The sequence below is a fragment of the Antennarius striatus genome, chromosome 9 (assembly GCF_040054535.1).
Source record: "Antennarius striatus isolate MH-2024 chromosome 9, ASM4005453v1, whole genome shotgun sequence".
Classification (NCBI taxonomy): domain Eukaryota; kingdom Metazoa; phylum Chordata; class Actinopteri; order Lophiiformes; family Antennariidae; genus Antennarius; species Antennarius striatus.
In genome coordinates this window covers 24,160,001-24,165,000 of record NC_090784.1, presented here as the reverse complement: position 1 = coordinate 24,165,000, position 5,000 = coordinate 24,160,001, and the positions used below count along the sequence as shown (strand labels likewise).

The 5,000-nt window shown below is 57.5% G+C and overlaps 1 protein-coding gene across 1 annotated transcript in view; it reads right to left on the bottom strand.

The window, feature by feature from the left end:
• The window catches only part of tg (thyroglobulin), a 21,857-nt gene that overhangs the window by 11,885 nt on the left and 4,972 nt on the right, over positions 1–5,000 (bottom strand). The gene's annotated exons all lie outside the window — the stretch shown is intronic.

Sequence of the window (5,000 nt, the reverse complement as noted above, 5' to 3'; positions counted from 1 at the left end):
AATAAAACATAAATTCCCCTCATATGGCTGTTTACATAAAGCAAAATGTCAACAAAATACAAATCAGTTCCACAACGTACCAAATGGTACAGTCCTGTCTGAACAGCGCGCCACAATGCGCTATTTAAGGCTCACCTCCGTAGAGCCTCGGTTTGGCCCACTCCAGGGGCGGAGCAACATCCACAGGTGAGCATTTGCATCCAGGAAGCACGCATGGGCGCCGGGTGTGCACCCCCGACGCACCACCGCGACAGTTTGGTGGACAACTCACCCGCGAATGCACCACAGGCAAACCAGTGAGCGGGACCGCGCTCCTGCGGTCCTGCCAGAAAAACTGACAGCTCCGCTGCAGCCGCTCTCCTGCGCGAGAGAGAGGCGCGCGGAGCGAAGATGAACGGTGATGGACGGCGCGGTCTCTACCGCTCCATCACATTATCCTTCTCCTCCCCGAGGTTGACGATGTGCGGCAACCTTGATAAATAATCCGCCACAACGTTGGTTTTGCCCGCCCGATGGCGGACTTGGAACCGGAACGGCTGCAGGGACAGGTACCAGCGGGTGAGACGACTGTTGTGTTCTTTCATCGAGTTAATCCATGTTAGCGCTCGATGGTCAGTCTCCAAGTCAAACTCCCTCCCCAGCAGGTAGTACCGCAAGCTCTCCAGAGCCCACTTGATGGCCAGGCCCTCCTTCTCCACAGTGGAGTACCGGGTCTCTCGTGGAAGCAGCTTACGGCTCAGGTACAAAACCGGTTGCTCCTCTCCTGACGCACCTTGGGTCAGGACAGCTCCCAGTCCCACGGCCGACGCATCAGTCTGGACCAGGAACCTCCGGCTGAAGTCGGGGCTCCTTAGCACAGGTGACGAACACAGGCAGGTCTTCAGGGTCTGGAAGGCGGTCTCGCAGTCCTCACTCCAGGTGACCGGATTCCTCTGGTCCTTCGCCGTGAGGGCGGTCAGCGGAGCAGCGATGGTGGCGAACTGGGGAACAAACCGCCTGTACCAGCCAGCCATGCCCAAGAAAGACCTCACCTGCTTCTTGGTGCACGGCCGCGGAGTGCTGCGGATGGCCTCCACCTTGTCCATCTGCGGCCGGACCTCTCCATGTCCCAGCCGATAGCCGAGATACCGCGCTTCTTCCTGGGCCCACTGACACTTGGCCGGATTCAGTGTCAGGCCCGCCTGCTGGATCTTGCTCAGGACTCGTTCCAGGTGCTGCAAGTGCTCCTCCCAGGTGGCGCTGAAGATGACCACATCATCCAGGTAGGCAGCACTGCAGTCTTCACACCCCCGCAGGACACGGTCCATCAGCCTCTGGAAAGTGGCAGGAGCTCCATGCAGACCGAAGGGCATGACAGTGAACTGGAAGAGCCCAGCAGGTGTCCGGAACGCCGTGTATGGACGACTGGACTCTTCCAGGGGCACCTGCCAGTAGCCCTTGCAGAGGTCGAGGGTGGTGATGAACCTCGCTCGGCCAATCTTCTCCAGAAGATCGTCGATCCGGGGCATCGGGTAAGCATCAAACTCCGACATGGCGTTGAGCTTCCGGAAGTCGATGCAGATGCGGAGCGAGCCATCCTTTTTCACCACGATGACCACTGGACTGCACCACTCGGACTGCGATGGCTCGATCACCCCCAGGCGCTGCATCTCCTCCACTTCCCTCAGGAGCTTCTCCACCAGATGCTGTGGCACCCTGTAGGACCGCTGCCGGACTGGCCCCCTCTCCTTCAGGCGGACGATGTGCTCCACCAGAGCAGTCTTCCCCGGGTTGGCGGCGAACAGCTTGGCGACTCTCTGGAACACCTCGCCGAGTTGGTTGGTCTGGACCGCAGACAGGTGGTCGAGAGCTGGTTCGGCAGGCTGGTTGACGCTGGCCAGGGACGATTCCTCCTCCCCCTCACTGTCCACCTCCGTCACCAGCAGGGACGCCACACGAACCGGAACAGGAGCCTCCTTCCACTCCTTCAACAGGTTAACGTGGTACGTCTGCCTTACCTTTTTCTTCTGTGGCTGGTGGATCTCATAAGTGACAGGACCCATCTTCCGGAGGACGGTGTAAGGGCCCTGCCACTTAGCAAGCAGCTTGCTGGTGGAGGATGGCAGTAGGAGCAGGACCTTCTGGCCGGGCTGGAACTCCCTGTGTCGGGCCTGTCTGTCGTACCACGCCTTCTGGGACTGCTGGGCCTCTCGCAGGTTGACCTCAGCCTCCTCCCGGTACTCTGCCAGCCGATCCCGCATCTCCAGCACGAACTGGACCACACTCCGATCACCGGCTGCAGACGAAGGCGCCTCCCACGTCTTCCGCAGGAGATCCAATGGCCCCTGGACGTCCCAGCCATACAACAGCTCGAACGGGGAGAACCCGGTGGAGGCTTGAGGAACCTCCCTGTATGCGAACAAGAGGAAGGGTAACCATCGGTCCCAGTCCCGCCCAGTGTCTGCTACGAACTTCTGCAGCATCTTTTTCAGCGTCTGGTTGAACCTCTCCACCAAGCCGTCCGTCTGCGGATGGTACGGGGTAGTCTTGATTGGAGAGATTCCCAGCTGGCGGTGGAAGAGCTGCAGTAGGCGGGAGGTGAAGTTTGTTCCCTGATCTGTCACGATCTCCTCAGGAATGCCGACCCTGGAAAACAACTGTACGAGACAGCGCAGCACAGCAGGGGCAGTGACCGTCTGTAAGGGAAATGCCTCTGGGAACCGCGTGGCATAGTCCGACACAACTAAAATGTACTGGTGCCCCCTACTGCTCTTTACCAATGGGCCAACTATGTCCATTGCTATGCGCCGAAAGGGGGTGGAGATTATGGGCATTGGTTGGAGGAAAGCACGGTCTGACTGGCGCACATAAGCGGTCTTTTGACATGTGGGACAGGTTTTGCAGTACGTTTGAACATCCGCATACATGGAGGGCCAATAAAAACGGGAACTCATGCGTAAAAAGGTCTTGTTGCGACCTAGATGACCTGCCCAGGGCAAGGTGTGTGCCAAGTGCAGGATCATCTGTCGGCAGGACACAGGCACCACTAGGCGCTTAACACCATCAGCCACAGCATACAAAACACCATTTTCTACAATAAAACACTGTTTGTTGCCCTTTTCCGCATCCAGCCCCGCAACCACCTTATCAAACAATGGCTTCAGAGACACATCCTCCTTTTGTACAGTCCCAATGTTCTCTGGCACCTCCCACATGTCCTTTAAAAGCCCCTCCTTACAGTCTGGCCCCCTCGAGTTCAGCCGTTTTTCAAATCGCCGCTGCCGGCGAGACTTCCGTGGACCCTTGTTCCCTCCCTCAAACAGGTCACTGTCCAAGGTGGGAAATGGGTCCAAACAAGGGTCCCTGGTTTGCTCAGCAGTCACCCCAGCCCTAGCCTGGGCCCGGGTGATCACGAGTCCTGACAGAGCCTTCACACCATCCATGTCCTCATTCCCCTCTTCCCGCAGTACATCTAGCAGCACCGGTAGGTCCCATCCCAAAATGGCAGCCACAGGCAACTTCTCCACCACCCCCACAGTCATCAAATACGGCTGCTCTTCCACCACAATTGTCAGTTCTGCCGTGGGGTAGGAATGCCTGTCACCATGCACACACATAATGTCCTCCTGTGAGCTACAGTCAATCACCCCGGTGGGCACCAAGTCTCTCCGTACCAGGGTTAAAAAACTACCAGAGTCAATAAGCGCACTCACAGGCTGTCCATTAATGACAACGTCCTTAAAACGCTGCCGTTGTGCTGCAGTTTTTACCTCCTCAGCTCGCGGAGTGTAACAAGCACCAGTAAGCTTCGCCTTTCTGAGTGGGCACAGAGAGGCTTTGTGCCCTGGCTGCTGACAATAAAAACAGATTAGCTCCTTACCGGTACCTTGCTGACTGGCTGCTGAGCTGGGGTTCGAGGACGGCTGGTAGTTTCCTCTGCCTGCTGGTCGGGGCTGCGCCTGGAACTGTCGACCTGGACCGCCTGGGTGTGCTGCTGGGCCTCCTCGTCGGGCATTGATGTATTGCAGCGCCAGCTTGGACGCTGCTAGCCCATCTGCAGGCTCATGCTCCTTCACCCAGGTGCGAATGTCGGCCGGCAGGACACGCAGAAGCTGCTCCAGAATGATGTGCTCACCAATCTGCTCCTTCGTGTGCTGCTCAGGCCGAATCCAGCGCCGATAGAGTCCCTTCAGGCGGTGGTAAGTCTCCGTTGGATTCTCTCCTTGAGGCACCATACTGGCCCGGAACTGCTGCCGATATGTCTCTGGTGAAACATCAAACTTGGCCAGGAGCGCTTCCCTCAGGTCGGGGTACTGGTGGGCCCTCTCCTCGTCCATTGCTGTGTAGGCCTCCAGCGCCTTTCCACTGAGCAATGGCACCAGGCGGCACGCCCACTCCGACTGCGGCCATCCCCACGTCTTGGCCATGCGCTCAAAGCGCAGGAGGTAGCTTTCGATATCCTCTCCAGCCACGTATGGGGGAATTTTGGGGTCGCCGTATGGTCTCGCCTCAAGTCTGTAAAGATCGTCTCTGCTACTCACGTGCATCCTGTGAGGGTCTATGGGAGAGCTGCGGGCCCGTCGTGGAGCAGGTGTTGGTAGATCCAGCCGGAGGCTCATGGACGACCCTTCAGCTGGTGACACGGCCTCTGCAGGCGCCAGATTGTGCACTGCAGGCTTCAACTCGGCCGTTTGGGGTACTGGCATCGAAGCCCGGAGTCCTTTCAGCTCTGCCAGGAACCCCTCGTCTCTCCTCTGCTGGCCTTCCATAAAATGTCTCATTAAACCAATGAGCTCACCCAAAGGTTGCGTTTCTTCCTCCCTGGTAGCCAATTCTGCCTCCTCTGGCTCCAACTTCTTATGTTGCGACCGTCTTTTCCTTCGGCTGGCCATCCCACTTCTGACACCAAATGTGACGGGTTCGTGTATGCCGTAAAGAAATAACTTGATGGCCAGCCGCAACAGTTCAATTTTTGGTGTGGTTTTTATTCACACCACAATAACTCGTGAAAAAATATTTAC